This window comes from Musca autumnalis, unplaced genomic scaffold (assembly GCF_047663935.1).
Source record: "Musca autumnalis isolate F117 unplaced genomic scaffold, ASM4766393v1 scaffold_2, whole genome shotgun sequence".
Classification (NCBI taxonomy): domain Eukaryota; kingdom Metazoa; phylum Arthropoda; class Insecta; order Diptera; family Muscidae; genus Musca; species Musca autumnalis.
In genome coordinates this window covers 74,268,360-74,289,914 of record NW_027411755.1, presented here as the reverse complement: position 1 = coordinate 74,289,914, position 21,555 = coordinate 74,268,360, and the positions used below count along the sequence as shown (strand labels likewise).

The 21,555-nt window shown below is 34.3% G+C and overlaps 2 protein-coding genes across 2 annotated transcripts in view; one reads left to right on the top strand and one right to left on the bottom strand.

Annotated features, from left to right (window-relative positions):
- The window catches only part of LOC141394092 (uncharacterized), a 142,926-nt gene that overhangs the window by 95,565 nt on the left and 25,806 nt on the right, over nucleotides 1-21,555 (bottom strand). The window lies entirely within an intron of this gene.
- Nucleotides 1,469-21,555, top strand: part of LOC141394090 (short neuropeptide F-like) — a 31,756-nt gene continuing 11,669 nt past the window's right edge. The window contains exon 1 of the mRNA XM_073967937.1: nucleotides 1,469-1,929. The gene's annotated coding sequence lies outside the window, so the exon portion shown is untranslated. The remainder of the gene's footprint in view (nucleotides 1,930-21,555) is intronic.

Below are 21,555 nucleotides of genomic sequence, written 5' to 3'. Positions count from 1 at the left end.
TTTAATATACACACACCAAGGGCTTTCATCTCCAAAGGGAATTATCTCTGCCCCAACATTTGTGTTCACAGTGTAATTTAAGCAATAGTGGGAGGCAGTAGGAGTCTGTCCCTTGTCGAAAAGTTGTTACACCTAAAATTGTGAAAGGACCCTAATTATTCCGTTTAAATTAAGATTATTTTATGCTGGAGGGTGTAAAAAGTTCGGCCCGGCCGAACTTAACGACTTTTTACTTGTTTTGTTTGAAACAATAGCGAATCGGACATATTTTTGTTCAGTTCAAATTAAGAAATATGAGGGATGGAATGTAACCCTCGTACATTGGTCGAAATCACTGATCTAGCGGCGCGAAATTAATAACATGGAAACGAATGGAGATATCTTTCGGAAATTTTACACAAACTCAGTCTGTGTCCGTGGTTAATAATGGACTAAATATGAACAACATCGGCTGATATATTGGTTTAGCCTCCTGAAATTCGGTATTTTCAGGATCTAAGCCACCCTTTCCTTCCAATAAATTGGTACTTAGGGTTTCTAGTGGTCACTAAACTTTTCCACCAAAAATTGTGGACATGGATCCACGTTTGAGTATAGACCCCTTTTTAGGTACCTTCCGATTTTCAGTATTTTGGGGGTTTAAAGCAACATTTTCCGATCAAATTAGGTGTAATTTGGTATTTGGGGTTCATTGTGGACACACAAATTTTTCACATAGATCTACGTTTTCATATTGCCCCCATATAACGGTACCTCCCAATATTTGGGATTTTGTCCACATTTTCAGACCAAATAAGTTGAATTTTGGCATTGGAGGTTCTCGTTGATTATACATCTTCTCCACTAAAAATTGTGGACATAGGTCTATGTTTTGATATAGCCCGCATATGGTTGAACATTTTCCATACATTTATCTGCAAGAGTTGCGTCTAGTTGCACGCAAAATTTGGTTATTCGGAATATAGGTCCAATTTAATTCGTAAAATATCCTTCAATTAAATGTTGAGGTCACATTATCATGTAAAATTTTTACCTTGCTTTGAACCACGTTACAGTAATCTATTTAAATTGTTATATATTGTAGAACAATTGGCACAAATGACATGCACTCACTGGTTGCTTTTATTTACAAAATGCGATATGTGCGCATTATATTGCGTTGAAAATATTTATTTTGTAGAGTTACAATTACGACGTCACCAAGGAAAGAAAAACAACACCTTTTTTCCTACCACCACTCTTATACCTCAAACACCTATTTGACACCCACTATTTGCAAAGACAATTTCACCTCAATTTTAGCCAAGACAACTACCACACAGAAAATGTTTCAAATGCATTTTACAATAATGTTGTTATTGTAGTTATGTATATTCGAAGGAACACCTATACATGCAAACACAACCACCCACAAGATAAACGTTAAGCAACAGGATATTCGTTATTATGAATAACGAAGTGTTTCTTTACCGAATTGGTGAATCCAGACAAGCACGACAACAATAACGGCCATCATCATTGGCTTGTGTTAAATATAAACGTTTGACTACTTGAGCTCCATAGTCATTCGTTGTTAACGCGTTGCCGCTAACGTTTGTTAGCAACTACTTCTAAAAAGAAGTGAGAAAAACGAAAGATAAAGTTGAATTTGTTGAAATAAAATAATTACAAACATAAATCGATATTTAGAGAAGAGTTTTTTGTGGAAATAACAAAAGGAGAATTTCGAAACCAGTAAAATATATTTATTGAAATGTATAAAATAATTGTACAATTAATGTTTTAAATAAAATCAACACAAAATTTTTGAAATACAATGTGGAAAATAGTATGTGAAATAAATTTTGAAATTTAAGAGAATTTACAAAATTGTTTAAAGGTGAAGCAACTTTTCAAATACCGGAATTATTCAGTTTTCACAAACAAAAGGTGAGATTTTCGGCATAAAAAATAAAACGAACATGAAAAAATTATTATAATTTGTAGGTAAAAAAATAAAAGGTAAACGTATTCTTGAAGACAAAAATATGCATGTACCGTTGCTGTTTATTCGGATATAATTTCTTCTATTTGTAGCGTCTGTTTCGTAATTCCAAATTCCGCGTATCGTATTTTTTAATATGAACAAGTTTGACTCCCTAGAATAACGCAATAATTGTTCTGTGTTAAAAAAAAACATTACATTTTTGTTTGAATGACTCCCAATTTTCAATTTAACGGTATATTGCGAGAATTTATTTTTGTCCTAATTGAACAAAAAATGCACTGATTGTAAAAATTAACGTGTTTACAAAAAAATTAATTGTGATTTAAACGGTCTAACTAAATTTGTGGAAATAACTGTTGTCCTTGAAATAAATAATAATAAAAACAATAAAAATCACTTTAGCCTCGTATATCTTATAAAAGGTTGTAATGGATATTTATTATCAAGAAATGTGTTCCTATAATTCAAATAGTACAACCCAACAGTTTTGAAAAAAAGTGTTTATTAATAAAAATCTCTGCAAGAATATTTAGAGTAATTTGTGGAACTTTGTTGCTATTACTAAAATATTTTTACCCTACCCACAATGTGGAAAGGGTATTTATTATAATTTTTTTTTCCGAAAATGTGGTATATTGTGTTATACAATTTTCCATATCTCGACGAGATAAAGCTATCAAGCCATGTGTGTCCGTCCGTCCGTGTCACAGTGTCCCACTTGTATGGTAAGGTGCGACAAAAATATTTCTAATCGTCGGATCGATCTGATTTTTTCAGTAAATACCTAAAGTAAGTAAAAAATAATTTAGTTAAAAAATCATCAATATGTGTATAGTTTTTCCAATAGCCCCCATATAGCGGAACAACCCAATTTCAGGTGTTTGAAAGCTTTTATAAACCTTTTCGGCTCGATAATTTTGGTAATTTGGTATTTGGTGTTCCCAGTAGTCAGAAACATTCTGCATGAAAAATTGTGGACATAGGTCCAGGTAATAGTATAGCCCCCCATACAACTATACCTCCCGATTTCAGGTATTTTGACGTTTTTATCTACATTTTCGGCCCGAATTTGTTGCAATTTGGTATAAAGAGTTCTCATTGACCAGGAAACTTTCCCACCAAAAAGTGTGGACAAAGGTCTAGGTTTTGGTATAGCCCCATATAACGGGCACAGTCAGATTTCAGGTTCCTTGAAGATCTCATTGACCAGGAAACTTTCCCACCAAAATGTGTGGACAAAGGTCCAGGTTTTGGTATAGCCCCATATAACGGGCACAGTCAGATTTCAGGTTCCTTGAAATTTGTTTTTAAATTGTCAGACGAAAAAATCCACAAAAAAAGTATTTAAAAAATGTAATTTCCAGCACATTTTATGCGAATATTTTTTTTACAAATTTGTATGTAAAAGTAATTGTAATACCTTAAGTTAAAACTTCCATTACGAGAAATAATTTTATTTTTTAAATTTTTAGTTATTTGCGGAGTGAAACTGACTAACTACAAACTCAAACGAATTGTCCGGATTACCGAGTAGTAACAGAAATATAGAATTTTGTAAATTAAAATCATTAATAATGGACGTTTACTAGATAAGAAACTGACATCTAAGGTCAACGAATTCATATTAAACAAATATCATGGGTTGCGGCCATTTTAGGATTTCCCTGGCCACCAAATTTACTTCTTAATTTTACTCCTCCGCACAGTGTGTCCAAAATGGGTTTTTTGTGTCAAAAATCTATATTTTCTAAACGGATAAAGATAGAACTATCAAATTTGGAGAAGATGTTTATCAGACATGAATCTTTTATTCCATGTAGTTACAAGCCATTCGGTCAACGTCTTCTATAGAATTTTAATGAATAAAAAAGGTTTTTTTTCGAAATTTTAAAGTTTGTGTAATATAGATACATTTAAATAAGAATTGATAATTTCTTAGAGTTATTTAAAACACGTTTTGGAGTTATAGAAACATAAAACGCTATATTCTCAAGTACAGACTTGTGTTTTAATAACATAAAATAATTAAATTATTATGCATACTATAAAAAAATTTAACTAATTAAATTCATGGAGGAATATTTACTTAGCGTAAAAACGGTAATATTTCGGTGTTTAAATTATGTTTTTGTTTTTTTTTTTTTTGTTTATGGGTGCTATTCAAAAGCGTGGGACTATATTAACGACAGCTGATTCATATACCGCAGCTGATCGTCAGTATCACCAACTAAGGACCATTATCAATGAATGGCAACGTCATTGTTGCTATAATTAAAAGAATGACAGGCTGTCAACAGTGAAACTATTTTCTTTGTTTCATTTTGCTAAATATTAGCAAATTATATTTGCAAATATTAAACAATATATAATTCGGTCGGAAAATGTATCTTTGAACTCCAAAATACCAAAAATCAGGGGTTCCGTTATATGCGAGTTCTATCATAAAGTGGACCTATGCCCACAATATTGTGTGTGCAAGTTTATTGACCACTAGAAACCCTAAATGCAAAATTGTAGCAACTTCGTTCCGGAAATGTATTTAAAAACCCTAAAATACCTGAAATCGGGCGGTACCCTTATATGGGGGCTACATCAAAACGTGGACCTATACATACAATTTTTAGTAAGGAGATAGTTTACCCGTAGAAAACGTTATATTTAAATTTTTAGCTAGATCGGTTGATTATTGTAGGTAAAATCCTCAAAACACGTAAGATCGGGTGGTAACGCTATAAAGGTCCTATTTTCCTATTAAAAAATTGATAGTTCGACAGCTCCTCTATATTTGGGTACCATTACAACAGTGGAACCCCGTGGAACTTTTTAGTTATATCCTATTAAAAAAGAACTTATAAAAAAACATACACGTAAAAATATTCAAAACAAATGAGGTTATTGTACAGAACAGGAACGCAAATACATTTACTTCTAAGCACAGTTTAATACGTTAGCTTTCGTATTATTGGATAGCAAAAAGAACCATTAAAAAATTACAATAACTCGTGATAATATGGTCCTCACAAAATCGACGAATTTCCTTGCGATTTTTAGTATTTGTTTTAAAGAAAATATAATCATGTTATAGGTACCGTTACTTCAATTATAACGGTACAACCAACGAAATTTTTGTTTTTATCTCTTAGCTAGCATGTTTTCTATCCCTTCATATACAATTTTTGGGAATTTTCGACAATTTGTTTTTTGCATTTTTGGCACAAAATATTGAATTTGGACACACTGAGCTCCGGCGTAATTTAGGTGACATTCCCTGTGTACTGTTGTAGTTTAAAACTTCCCTACAGTTGGTGTATATTTATTCATTGTTTTTTTTTAAGGATATAAACTTCGTAGCCCACGTACATATTGATTTTCAGTGTCCATGGGGCATGAGCCTTTTACGACTCGAGATATAACTTCAGCATTCAAATGCACTCTACTCATTATGGTAAATATATCGTCACCATAAATGTCAAAAGTCGTAACTAACAAGATAATAATTGTACAGTAGAAGCAAAAAACGTTATAAAATGAAAAACTGTTTTATGGAATATTAATCTTATGAAGGCGATATTATCCGATTTTATCCGACTTTATCTCGCTGTCGAAAGCAAAAAAAAGTATTGTTTTATATAAATGTTATAGCCTTCGAATAAGATAATATGGAATTAAAATCTATTGGTTGCATTTAGTATGTCAAAGAGTGCAAATAAAAGGAGTCATACAATTTTTTTTAATAATTTATTGAAATTTCTTTACAAGTAGTCCAATTCTCTAACTCACCCAGCAAAATGTTCGATGCCAAAGATGCTATTCAAGAATGGGTGCAAGTGAAATGGAATGTCATTTTTTCAGCATCTTCACTCATTCTTTTTACAAGAGCGTGACCCCCAAAAGATGCAATTCATTTTCAGATCCTAAGCATGTTATCTTTACTAACTCGATGGAATGGCATCTTCAACAATTCTTTGGAATGGCATCTATACCAATCCTTTGGCTTGCCATCTTAACCAATTCCCAAGAATAACATTTTCACTATTCTTTGGCATGTCATTTTCACCAACCCTTTGGCATGTAATTTTCACGTCTTGTTCGGAAAATGCTGTATTGAAAAATGATTTTATTTTTTTTTATTTTATTAATTCAAAGGAGTTAATGAAATAACTATAATTTATCACGGTGCTCTTGAAACAATTTTAAATGGAAGGTGCTTACACCTCGGAAGTTTTTGCGGATTCTGAAACTACAATGTTTATAGATGAGAAAAATCAAAAAACAAAAAAAATCGCCGGAGCGCTTTTTAAATAAATCGCGATTTAAGTTGACATTTTTAGGGGTTGTTTAGGTTTTCACGATTTTGTTTAGAAACCACAAGTCGAATCAAAATAGGACTAAAGAAAATGTTGTAGCTATGAAAATTCTCTACAAGATCGACGTTAATGGTATTTTCGTAGTTTTTACCATTTTTGAGATATAGAAGTTCAAATTGGGACAATAAAAATTCAATTCAATTCTGTATCGCCCCCTTATAAAACAATGTCATGAAGGGTGCGCCTTAACTAACTTTTGATGAAAACCGCTTACACAGGGAAAGTTTTTGTGAATTCTGAATCAGCAGTGTTCATAGATGAGAAAAATCCAAAAACAAGAAAAAATCGCTGTAGGGATTTTTAAATAAATCGCGGTCAAAATTCACATTTTTAGGTGTTTTATAGGTTTTCACGATTTTGCTTGGAAACCGTAAGACCAATCGAAATGTAGCTAAAGAAAATGTTGTAGCTGTGAAAATTCTCTAGAGGATTGACGTTTATCATTTGTTCCCAGCCTGTACCATTTTTGAGATAAAGAAGCTCAGTTTAAATTTTTAGATTTTTTTGTTAGGGTTTCGCGATTTTGCTTGAATACGGTAAGTCTTATCGATATGGGACCTGAAAAAATCTTAAAGCTGTGAAAATTCTCTACAAGACTGGCTTTAGTAACTTATCCTAAGTTGTTCCATTTTTTAGGTATATGAGTTTAAGTTGGGAATTTGCAGTCATCACATTGTTTTATAAGGGGGCGATACAGAATTGAATTGAATTTTAATTGTCCCAATTTGAACTTCTATATCTTAAAAATGGTAAAAACCACGAAAATACCATTAACGTCGATCTTGTAGAGAATTTTCATAGCTACAACATTTTCTTTAGTCCCATTTTGATAGAACTTGCGGTTTCTAAGCAAAATCGTGAAAACCTAAACAACACCTAAAAATGTCAACTTAAATCGCGATTTATTTAAAAAGCGCTCCGGCGATTTTTTTTGTTTTTTGATTTTTCTCATCTATAAATATTGTAGTTTCAGAATCCGCAAAAACTTCCGAGGTGTAAGCACCTTCCATTTAAAATTGTTTCAAGAGCACCGTGTTATTTATCATCATAAAGTTTACATCTATATTTGCAGTTTGTTCTCGTTGTTGTAACAGTAGTGTTTGTATTCTCATTTTTCTGCTTAATCTGACTCTTGGTCTATCAGTCGTAAGAATGTGGCTATTTCGCTATTTATATGGTTTGTAACCACAAAGCTGCAAACTTAAGTTTCTTAGCAGGATTGGTAGGGCAATTGAAAAGGAGCAGTGTGTCGTGGGGGCATGTTTTCCTCGGTGTCATCAGTACTTGCCCTATAGGAATTTTGACGGCTGCACCATCCCGAGCGTATTGACCCAAAACTACAAAACTACTCTGGTTTGTCCTGACAGCTGGCGCTTCTAAGCTGCGATAGATGGTGGATGTTCCCCAAGGACCGCATTCACACGATAACTGTTTACTGCATCTGCGACTGCATTCGTGTGAATGCTACTTAAACCTGGTTGAAAGGCTTGTTGATCGAGGTTCTCTCTTGTAACGTTAGACTTCTCTTTCTAGATTATGAAGACACCCTGGCTGCCTGGGCCTGTGGTCTGAATTCTGCTATCATCGACCATGACATTCAACTCTATTGTTCCCAACTCGGCCGCCCAGGTAGTGAAATGAGAAGCCGTAGATTTATTGGCTGGTACTTGCATATTCCTCGCGTGGAAAAAAATGGTAAGATCAGACAAAAAGGAGCTCAGTCTTTCACAAATGTCGTCAGGGAAGGCACCTGACGCCAAGATAGTACAATCATTCGCATACGTTACGTTCTCAATGCCGTCTGCAGCGTTTGGAATTCAGAAGAGGTTTTCTTCACTCTACGGGTCTTGGACTTCTTGATCCTAAATTCTACGTACTACTGTCATCCACACTTAAAATTTATTATCCAACGTTTCAAACTTGGACAGTGCGTAGTCTGCTCGATGACATCAAACAACGAGGGTGCTTGACAATATCAAAGGGCTTTGCTAAATCAAGTGTCACTATCACTGTTTTATCGCACACCTTGCTCTGAGTGAGTCTTCGGCTAATATGGAGATGGCCTTCAGCGCAGTTGTTGTGCTGCTTATGGATCCTATGCTATTGATCGGCAACTGGAAAGTTATTTCTGATGGTGGAAGAACTAAAGCCACAAGGGTCCTTGCTACGGGCGACAAAATCGGCCTGTAAGATTCAACTTTGCTGGCATCCTTTTCGGGCTTCAGTAGCTGGCCTATTTTCCAGACTTCGGGAACCATGTGTTTGGCAAGCGACAGGTTGTAAATTTAAGTGAGAAACTTGACTTCCGGCTGTCCCAGCTATGGCAGTCTAAACACCGCCGCTGCACCGCAACAGAGTTTACTTCGTCCACTCTCAGCCACTGATTTTGTTTCATCTTACAAAAGCTTTTCTATTATCTTCTCATCACCAGTTCAGATTTCGACATGGACTCCAACAGCACTCCTTTAAGAATTTCTGTTCGTGAACCTACATTTAACTTGTAATTTTATAACAAAATTTTTGGAAATGTATACTCTTTTGTTTTGATGTCGCTACATGTAGGGATGTACAAATCGACTATTTTTTTTTTGTAGTGATCTGTAAAAATGATTCAAATGCTGATGAAAAGATCGGATCTTTCACGACTTCCTTTGCATGGGTTTAAATGCTAATGAAAAGATCGGATCTTTCACGACTTCATTTGAACCAATGCAAAAGATCCAGTGAAATCATGGCATCTCATGGAACCACTTCCATAAAATTTTGCTGGGCATTTTTTGTGTTACCGACAAAAATCGGTAAAATTATACACCAATTGCTATAGCTAATAACGAAAACGTAATGTAAATCATAGGCGATCACGCACGACACGGCAGTACCGAAGGCTTTCGGCAATTTACACACATACGACACGAATTCTCACACAGAGCATAACAAAGAGAACAAATGTTTTTATTTGTTTTTGGTATGTAGATTGCGTGCATAAGTTACCAATATTTTAATTACATTTACATTTTTGCCTGTTCTCTTCTTGGTCACCCATGCTGTAAATGGATTTCCTTATTGTTTTGATTTGTTTGTAAAGAACTACACTTAGCTTCCATGATACAAAATGTCGCAGTCATGATAGAGAATTGTTCAAACCATGACAGACAAATACCCACAATTTAAATTGATACACATTACAATGTTGTACGGGATCTTTAAGTGGATGTGCTACATATGGTCAAAAGTAATCTAATACTTCGAAATATTAGTTGTTTTTTCATTGGTCGATTCGGTAAAACTCACCGGAAACTATCTTTAAATATAGTTTGATACAAATTGTAATTGTTGATGAAACATGTTTGTATAGCAAATAAAGAAGGTAACGCCTAACCTTTCCAGTATGTGCTATATCTCCGGTATGTTATCATGTATATCAACTTATGTATGAATGACCGGACACCTAAACGCTAGAAAACTAGTGCCCAGGGGTAGTGGTGTAAGGTATCATATGGTCGGCCCAGTCCGACTACAAAACTATACCTCAGAAATTTGTCAGTATGTGTTTAGTATTGATATAGCCTCATAGAATGTATAAAATTCGGTTAGCCGATAGCCTTAGATGCTAGTGCTATTTTTTATATAATTTTATTGTAATTTTTTATTATAATAAATATTTGAAATAAATAAATAAATAAAATAAAATTCGGTATATAATCTTCGTTGGGGATATACAACATTCCTGCAGATAATTGTCCACTTTTTGATATAGCCGCTATAGAAATTTATCTCCCGATTTTTGGAGTTTTAAAAGTTTTAGCCACATTTCCTATCGAAATGACTGAAATTTGGTTTTTAGTATTCGGTATGGGTATAAAACTTGCCTACATAGAATTGTGGGTACAGATGCTCATATCTATCCGAAAATTACACAATGGCATTCAATTTGCATCAAGTTAATGGCATGTCGGGTAAAAGTAAAACTCGACAACCCCACGCCAGCGTATTCATTCGCACACGGTTGACCCGAAACCATGGTGTTTCGGCCAGTAGCTGACAACCCAGCACCAATCCTTTGCTGCTACGTAAATTTCTATGCTGTTACAAGAATAAAAACAATATTTCCAAACCTGTAACAGGGGTCTACCCATTCATCATTGTTAAAAATAACAATTTACTTCTGCCAAAACAACAAAAGGTAACCCAAAAATTAATGAGGCTTAAACCGCTGCAATAATGAGTTGAGTAGAGTTGTTTAAGTTTTTTAAGACTTTTAATTGATGTTTACTGTTACTTTTCCCTCTCTGTTTTGCCTTGATAACAAATTTTCAAAAGGAAAACAACAATACTGTTGAAAAAAAAACTCTAAAGAATATCTTGTGACCCATTAAGAATCGTTGATAAAACTTTTGCTTCTGTTCTCTATGTCGGCGTTGTTTGCTTCGTTAATGAAGTACTTGACAATGTTTTCCAGTGTGTGTAAAAAAACTCTGCATTTTTTTCCTGTTAGTTGGTGTTTTTGTTTTCAGCTCACGTTAAAACCTAGCAAGGAAAACAAAGAAAATATTGCAAAAGTTATTCTTTTCTCTTTGGTTTACTAGAAAATCTGGTTTCGTTAGACAATTAATGTTGTTCACTAAATTAGAGGCTGCCCATGAAAAAAAAACACCAAATTTTTTAACTGGGTTTGATAGTAATAATTTAAGTATCAACATTCAATTAATATATTAAATATTTAATTTCCCCATCTTTTTCAAGCAAAATTATGTTCCAATTTTTTTTTATTCTTGTTCAAATACCACAAACTTCGTCTTAAAATTATTTCCTTGAACAAAGATTTTAATATCCTGTTTTAATTGCCATCAATTGTCTTAAATCAGTTGGTATCTCTTTATTTCTCTCAGTCTCTGCGTTTTATCTTGGTAGTAAATTTTATTACCGGAATTGATTTTAATTCACATTTAAGGTTTCCTTTCTTCACCCTTCAATTAAAGCCTATCACCACCTCACTGGTGGTACAAAACTTATTATGAATGGCATTGAAATTTATTGCTAAAATCTATTCTTGTTGTTATTAACCGAGGATGTAAGAGCCACATTTTATTGGATTTTGTGGGAAGTTCCACAAATGATTTTTAATTTTGGTATCTAGATCTTTAACTGTCAGTTTCTTACAATTACTAATTTTTATAATGGACGTAATAAGTTTTGGATTTCGAAAAACATACGTTTCGGATTATACGACATGCTACACGCAGAGAAAAAAATATGTTTGATCCAACAATATTCCAAGAGCAAAATATGTATTGTTAACATATTGTTGGATTCCTCATGTAGTATTGTAAATCCAAAAATAGTTTGTGTCAACTGAACAATATTTCTCTCTTTTCTTCGAAAATTTGTTTCTCTTCTCTCGCTATTCGATGCCGTGTTGAAAAAACAATTTTGGTGAGTTGTGGTGTGTTTGTATGACATGCTGCCTTTACCTTTGTTTTTGTGTGTATGTACTTGTGAGACTCTTGTTTTTATTTGTTTCTGTTTTGTTTCATTATTCTTTCCTTTTCATGTTTGTTATGGTGTTTAATTATTCCTTATGTTGTGGTGGGTTCTTGTGGCTATTTGTTTGTCTTTCTTGTCAGCCAATGCAGCAAACCATGTATTGTGTTCATCAATGATTGCAATATTATACGCGACATTTATATCCAAGTTATGCGAAAAGTGTATATGAGAAGTATATGCACTCAAATCAAAAATTTCTGGGCTGGTTTTCTGTATTGACAATACTTTTTGTAAACAAAATTAGATTATGATAGTTCCTACAATCGGTATTGTTAACGATTTTAACAAAATTGCGGAAATTCGAAAGTTGTTTTTGTTTTCTATGTTTGGAACAAAAGATGGTATTTTTGGATTTGGATTACAATGTTTGAACAAAACAAATACATTTTTGGAACCAAAACATATATTTTTGTTCCAACAAAAGCGAAAAATATTTTTTCTCTGCGTGTAAGCCCGTGACTGGTTAGAATAAGTAGATCCCCAAAACCCGATTGTTGCTAAAGATGGGGGAGCTAAAGAAAAGCAAGATGTTAGTGAATATATTAGTATTTTGGGATTTTGTAACTTTTATATCCTACACTACAATGTGCTTTTCGAAAATGCATGTAACACCGCGAAATATTCATCGTGGACACCCACTGTGGCATATGAATATTCATATCTCGTCGAAATAAAGCGATTTTAAGATGTGTGTCTGTCCGTCCGTTCATTAAAAATTGTATTTAAAGTAAAGGCCGCAATATGGACCAGTCGTCACGAAATTTTGCATGAAGGTCGGGTTCGGACAAGAATAGACCCCTATAGTTATTGTTGATGATTGCAAAATATTTAGTGGGTTAATGGACCAAAAACAAAAATGTTACTCGATTTTGTAGCGGCTCTGTAGGTCGCAATTATAGTCCGATCAGCACGATCTTGATGATCAGATAGTATTTAGCCAGTTTAATGGACCAAACCCTTTGTGTGAAAGTTGGTCAAATTTGCAATATCTATCTTACATTTTTATTTCTGGAAGGCACATTCCGCCCATGTGAGTTAACGGGCATGTTCTGGAATTCACCGTGCATCCATTTCACATCACACATGCACTTCACCAGTGAAATCAATTGCTGTTCTGTATTTCACTTGAAAAGGGCTTTAATATTTCACTAAAGAACTTTGGAAAGATTTATTAGAGCGTTCAAACTTTATCATTAACAATGAAAAAATATCAGTCTGTGTTGGCGCATCAACGAATGCACATGCGTGTGTGGATATGTACGCTTTGTTCTTTTGATTGCTTACGAAACAGACGTAAACAAAGAAACGTACTCTTACAAGAGCGCGTACATGTTGAATTGAATACTTTAAGAAAAAATACATTTTTAAATCATATTTTGTTAAGAAAATTAAATATTTTTTTTAAATGCTCATAGAAATCAAATTAAATTTAAGTTCTATGCAGCTTTTTGTAGAAATTTTCAATTATTTTCTTTAAAAAATAAGGATTCAATCAGCTCTCGCCATCAAAATTTCAGTGTGAGGAATATACCCCAACTAGGTGTAAAGTGTGTTATAGGACAGCTTTAGTAGTGTTCGATGTACGTGAGGTGCAGAGGTGAATGACAGAACATGCCCGTATATTTTGAAGAGGAACCTTGATGCCAATTATATTAATGTACGTGATCAGATAAAAGAGTTCCAGCCTAGAATATACAAGGATTCCACGGTTTCCATTGATCAGATAACAGAGTTATAGCCATGAATATACAAGGATTCCACAGTTTTAATTCTGTGTAGAGTCACCATAATCACGCTAGGGGTATCTGCGACTACGTTCTATACTCACAAAATTATGCAAGCCGTAATGTCAATATTTTTGGAAAGGAAAATGCCATTATTTTTGAATAATGATCGGGTATATTTAGCGGGTAACACCGTGGTGAAAGGTATGCACACCCGCCTTGCACTATTCCCCGACCAGACAACATCAAATTTTCAACGGTTGCAAAATACCCCTCAATAAAACTACTCAACATGTGGTGTCTTAGGACACACCATTCGGACTCGGCGATAAACTGTAGTCTCCAAATCAGTGATCTAATATGAATCGGGGTGCACTCATTGATATGAGAGAAGTCTCCTTTGTCCCTTCTGGGATGTTTGTGGAACAATTATATTATGTTTAGCGGACGAAAGTGGCCATAGTTTGTGTGGATGATTAAATATCCAAAATTTAATCATTTGGTCCACATTTTAAATTCTGAGGCATATTTGGACAAATTACGGAAACAAAACTTGAAAATCAACTGTTTACATCTCCTTTGATGCTAATTTGATGTTGTTGCTTTGTCGTTTTGTTTTGTTTTTAAGAACTACATTTACCTTCCATGCTACAAAATGTCGGAATCATGATAGAATAATTTTCAAATCATGATAGAGAAATTCAAAGTTCATGGTTTTGTTTAGCCATGCCGACAAATTTCAGTTGGAAAGTTTTATACCCCCAAGGAAGACTTAGTACCAAATTTTAGCCATTTTGGAGGGATATTGAGGCCATAAACTTCAAAATACTAGAAATCCGGAGATACCGTTATGTGGGGCTATATAAAGACGTGGACCCATATCAAGAAATTTCATGTGGAATGTTTTATACTCCCAACGAAACCTAAATACCAAATTTCAGTCATTTCGGTGGGATATTGAGGCTACAACTTTCAAAATACCATTCTCTACGACCATCCAAACCAGATATGCATTTGCATAGGATTCCGCTGTCTACTCATAAGTAGGGATTGACAGAAAAATGCAGGTTCTTATTACGAGGGCGGTTCGGAAACTTTTTAGCCTATCAATGAAAGAGAATAGTTAGTTTTTCAAAAATATTTTTATTTTTCAATATAATCTCCTGAAACTTCAATACACTTAGTCCAACGCTTTTCTATCCTTTGATTAAAATAGTTTTCCTCAAGGTCTTCAAAATAGTGGTTTACAACTGTAATTGCATCTTTATTTGAGGTAAAACGCTTGCCAGCAAGGATTTTTTTTTAGATTTGGGAACAAGGAAAAGTCACTGGGAGCTAAATCAGGAGAATAAGGTGGGTGTTCAAGCAACTCGTACTTTAATTCGTTGATTTTAGCCATTGTTAAAACACTCTTGTACGCTGGTGCGTTGTCTTGGTGAAAAATTATTTTTTGTGTTGTAAGCCAGGACGTTTTTTTCGAATTTGTACATTTAATTGATCCAAAAGGTTGCAATAGTACTCTGAATTTATTGTTTTACCCTTTTGCAGATAGTCAATCAATAAAATACCTTTGAAGTCCCAAAAAACCGTTGCCATAACCTTATCAGCCGATTGAATTGTTTTCGCCAGGGCTTCGGAGTCGAGCCAGTTTTGGTCAGACTCCGACTCCGACTCCAATTTTTTTCTCGACTCCGACTCCAACTCCGGAGTCGACTAAAAAATAGATAAAATAAAATTCACAACTCAAGATACATTACATTAGGAGGATACCAAAACAAAGACCTATATTGTTCGTTTTTTTTTCGTTGACAATACGGAATACAAAGTAACAAGCACTTCAGTATACTTCACACTTCAGAACACCATACGAGTATATTTACAATTATGTACCCAATGAGACTCGAAATATCAAATTACCATAATTACTGTCCGGTAACACTCTTTGTAATTTTTTGAGTTAGGGAAAATTAACGATATTTTAACACCGCATTGTGATATAAGACCAAAATAGCCTATTTCCCCTTAACATACACTTTCGTGGTTAAGGTTACTTGAGGTTCACATTTTTAGGGTTTTTTTTTATATTTTCACGATTTTGCTTAAAAATGGTAAGTCCTATCGAAATGGGGCTAAAGAAAATATTGTTGCTGCAAAAATTCACTAGAGGATTGATCTTTATAATTTGTTCGTAGATTTTACCATTTTTGAGATATAGAAGTTTAGGTCACATTTTTAGGTTTTTATTGTTAGGTTTTTTCACCATTTTGCTTGGGAACGGCATGTCTTATCGAAATAAGACTGGAGAAAATCATATAGCTGTGGAAATTCTCTTCAAGACTGACTTTTGCAATATTTTCCTAGGTTGTACCATATTTGAGATATATAAGTTTAGTTGGTAAATTGTAGTCATGGTATAGTTTATACAGAGGCGATACAGTCAGTGCATTGTCCCGATTTGAACTTATATATCTCAAAAACGGTAAAACCTACGAAAATATCATGAAGGTCAATCCTGTAGAAAATTTTCACTGCTACAACATTTTTTTACACCCATTTCCATAGGACTTGCGGTTTTCAAGCAAAATCGTGAACATTTAAAAAACCCCTATAAGTGTGAACTTTGACCGCGATTTATTTTAAAAGCTATTGCAGTTTCAGAATCCGCAAAAATTTCTCAGGTGTAAGCTCCTTCCATTTAAATTTGGTTAAGGGGTACCGTGGTAGGTCTTTCGTATGATTTCCCTTAAAGTTCTACAAGGTCTTTCAAAGAAGTCCAAGAGGTTCTTTTACAGCAGACATAAATGACTTCTAATAAAAAAACAAGAGAAGACCAGTGAGTCTTCCTTCAAATGACCTGTAAATCTTCTAAAAGATCTTCTCCAAGTATATTTGGAGCATGCAAACATTATTCCAATCAATTGACCAAAAATGCTTCCGATATGCATTTTGTAGTTAAAATAGAGATTAAGAGTTTTTTTAAACTATGATCATTGAAATATATTAAATTGATTTGACAAATTTTGATAAATGTAGAACAGATTGTTGCCCGGAGTCGGAGTCGAGCTTTTTTTTCACGACTCCGGCTCCGACTCCGACTCCAGCAAAATTTGCTAGACTCCGACTCCAGACTCCGACTCCAACTCCGACTCCGAAGCCCTGGTTTTCGCCTTCTTTGGGGCACTTCCTCCAGCTTCAGTCCATTGTTTGGATTGTTCTTTTGCCTCTGGAGTATAGTGGTGGATCCATGTCTCATCAATGTTCATTCTTATGCGTTTTGATCGACTGTTAACAAATGCGGCACCCATCTTGCAGAAAGCTTTTTCATCTGTAGTTCTTCATGCAAAATTAAATGGACTCGATCATTTGAGATGCCCATGAAATTAGCAATTTCACGCACTTTTATTCGTCTATCATTTAATACCATATCATGCACTTTGGCTACAATTTCTGTTGTCGTTGCTGCTTTTGGACGTTCACTACGTAGTTCATCTTCAATGCTTGTACGACCACGTTTAAATTCAGCAACCCAATTTTTTTCTGTTGCATATGAAGGAGCACTTTCACCTAACACATTCACCATATCATTATGAATTTCTTGTCCCGATAAACCTTTTTAATGTAAATATTTAATGACAGCACGCATTTCTAATTTTTCCATTGTAAAACCAGTAAGGAAAGGATCAAAGTCGGGCGGGGCCGACTATATGATACCCTACACCACTGTGAATATGTAAAATATAAATCGGAGCTATATCCAGATCTAAACCGATTTTGATATAATTTGGCAAATTTATTTCCAGACCGAATTCAGTCACACATTCCAAATATCATTGAAATCCGACTTATATAGCGTGTTTGGAGCAGCAAATACGCGAAATCGGCCGAAAATATATATGGGTGCTATATCCAAATCTGAACCGATTTCGATATAATTTGGCACATTTATTTCTAGACTGAATTCAGTCACACGTTCCAAATTTCATCGAAATCGGAAATATATAGCGTGTTTGGTACAGAAAATACGTGAAATCGGCCGAAAATATATATGGGAGCTATATCCAAATGTGAACCGATTTCTATATAATTTGGCACACTTATTTCTATACCAAATTCAGTCAAACATTCCAAATTTCATTAAAATCGGACGTATATAGTGTGATTGGTACATCGCATACGTGAAATCGGGCGAACATATATATGGGAGCTATATCCAAATCTGAACCGATTTCGATATAATTTGGCACATTTATTTTTAGACCAAATTCAGTCACACATTCCAAATTTCATCGAAATCGGACATATATAGCGTGTGTGTTACAGAAAATACGTGAAATCGGCCGAAAATATATATGGGGGCTATACCAAAACAACCTCATTGTGCATTCGTCGAAATTCGACGGCACATACTAGTGGAAAAGGTTTGAATTGTTTTCGCAGACACTTTCGTCGGAGTTGTGTGAGGTTGCCAAGGAAAAACTTCTCATTGAACTTTTTTCTTACCTTTATACTTCGAGCTGACGATTGATGTTTGGGTATAACAAGTTTTTTGTTGAAGAAGTTATTGAAAAATAACTTCGGTGGAGAAGATTCTGTGGCGAGAATCGAATAGTATTCCCTGCCTTACCCCTTGGCGAACAATGCCAAATCTTTTCCACTAATAAACTAGTTATTTTAAAAATATTAAAACAACAACAATGGGATTAAGCCAGACTATTTTGAAAAAACAAAATTGCAAACGCTATCCCAATAAAAAACCGCCACAATGTTTCTAACTGTATTTTTTTTTTTTGTTTTTTTTTTTTTTTTTTTTTTTTTGATTGGTACACGTCTTCGAATAGCCTCTATAGAACGGTACATCGCGATTGTCGGTAACCTAAAAGTCGTGGCTTTAATTTCCCACCGAGATGGCTGTCTATGTTGGGGGTCCACGTCTTCATATATCCTCTATAGAACGGTACATCCCAATTTTCGGTACTTTAAAGTTTTGGCCTCAATATAAGATCGAAATGGCTGAAATGTGGTATTTAGTCTTTGTTAGGGGTATAAAACTTTCACCTTAAATATGTTTGTATAGGTACATGTCTTGATATTGCACCTATACAAGATAAAAAACTTGCTCGCGAAAAACTATCTACATACATACACTCCACGTCAGTAGAATAGAACACCTACATTTTTGTTAGTTTATTATAGTTTATTTATATTGTACGGATTTAAAGTCTATGATGTTCCGTATCAGACACAGAAAAAAATCATGTTTCTAGCTCTTCGCGAAATGATTTTCTGATCAATTTTCCGATAGTACTTTGAAAAATTGTCATTTATTTTGGGTCATCAGGATAGAACAGTCACTTCATTTTCGCGAATTTTTGAGATATTGATAAAGCAGTCGATAAAGCAAGGTTTTCTAATCATTTTTCACCAAAGAAAACCTATAAATAATTCCGCGGTCTTCTGTGTATTTTCCACTCTGCTTTAAATTACACTGCACATTCTTGGGAATCATCGACTTAAATAATGGCATATGTTAGTATACACTCATGTATCTGTCATCCTTGTTGTTGTGCTAGTTTTCAGTTATTTGTATCGTTTACCTATAATTCAACACCTGCTGTTATTCTCATATACGTATTTGTGTTGTTAGATTAACGCACAAACACACACATGTCTACACAATCTCCCACATATAGTTTTTATAATAACAATACAAATCGCCTAAAAGATTCATTTTAAAGTTAATTGCATTTTAATGTTCCAACGCCTACTCTTTGGACTAAGTCAACCACAACAATAATGTTGTTAATGTCGGATGGATATACCGTATACGCACGATGCATAACATTTGCTTCATAAGCCGAACTATGAATAGGTTTCATTCATTCCTCTCAGTGTCTTGCTTTATCTTCACATTTTCGATTATGGCGCCTTTTGATACAAGCTGTGTGTTACATACGGAATCACAAAATAATATTGTGGTGGAGGGGATAGAAGTATTGATGAGACAGACGAACAGGCATATGTAGCTAGATTTATTTATCGTTATACTAAACATCGGGTTAGGATAAATATTTCGCAATGTTAAAACATTTTGTGGAAATACATACTTATAATACCAATTCCTCATAGTGGTGTAGGGTATAAATATTCTTCAAGGAGTCCCACTCCTACGGTAAATAAAACGTAAATAAATTAACAATGTCAGTAATCCAAGCAAAAAATATTACCCTTTACTACTCAAGCACTCAGACAAATTGAGCACTTGTTGATACCCGGCAAACATTGAGAAATGCGAGTGTCGGATTTTTATCCGAAAAGATCAAGAACACGGGAAGAACTGTGCCACTCACATGATAGTGTCACAGTTCTTCCCGTGTTCTTGATCATTTCGGATAAAAATCCGACACTCGCATTTATCAATGTTTGCCGGGTATGTTGCGTTAGAAGACGTTTGCTTGCTGAAATTCAATCATAAATAATGAATGTTAACAAAGAAGACATTGAGAGATGAACATACATACATATGTATAAAGGCTTATAAAAGTCAAGGAGCTTGCTATAAAACAAACAATGGGAAATACAGATGTCACAAAAAAACGAAACGGAAACGGAAAAAGAAATATCAGAAGGAAACGAAAGCAAGAACTCATAGCCTTCACCTACGAATAACGTTATCTTCTACATGTGAAAATGTATAAACTTTTCACATACACATACATACATACATTTTAAATCATTTAGCAACCTTGCTGAGGGTGTTTATCTTCATAAATACAATAAGATTCGTTTTTATATTGCACACAGACATATACATAGATCAATTTCATCAATTGACTTGAAGCATTTAAGAAAGTTTTCTCATAACCTACAGGTGAATATGTTGAAGCAATGAGAAATGAATGAATTTGTTTGTTATTACTTTGGCATAAGGTTCATTTAGTAGGTTACATATAAGTCGAATTCGAGCACTAGTATTGTTTTGTATTAAGGATCCACATTAAATTTTATTTTCAATGCTTAATTTAAGACAAAACATCCGAATAGAGAGAAGATGTAGTCATTTGGCCAATGGATGCTCAGTTGAAATAGATGTATATTTGACAGAACTGTCCTCCGTCTCAGATTTGGTACCTAGTCTTCGCTATGCTCATGCTTGATTTTCGGTTTTATAAAGATTTTGACATAAAATGACTTAAATTTGTTATATAGTCTATAGATTAAAGATTTAATATAATTAGGAAAATTATAAATATGGGTCTATGCCAGTGGATTAATTTAGCTTTCCGAGTCTGAGCTGTGGTACAAGTTTTTAAGATAGATGTACAACTTTGAAAAATCTCAGATTCAATAATGAAACATCTCAACGTCTTTAGAAGAGCCTGGCTATCCCCTCTGCAAAATCTGTCATTCAGCAAATACAAAATCTTATGTCTGAAAACATTGCAGTTGTAGTTAAATTTGCACAAGCGCCTGAACTTCAAGTTTTCACAATACGCACCAGCTCCCGTGCCTTCTACCATCTTCGAACCATCATACACACCAGCACACGTGCCTTCTACCGTCTTCGACCCATCATTGAAGATGGATAGGTTATCAAAAAGTAGTCTGCCCTGCCCGCATTCATTCCTATCAGGGTTTATTACCTCAGCTGTGTCGAAGGCCGCATTGGCGAAATGTAGTAGACTTTCCAACAGATGATGCAGACATACATAGGTCAAGATAGGGCATATCACTGTCATATGCAGTCAATGTATTACATAACATACTGAAGGCCGAGCTTTTACCTAAGGAATTATTACAGGAATAAAGTGAAATTAAATCCCTCTCAAGTATTTCGCTTCCGTGGAAAGATTTAATTGCACGCCATCCAGTATTCGGGACAGAAAGTCAGAAATATAAATATAAATAAATGGGTGGATTAGAATTTCACCTTATT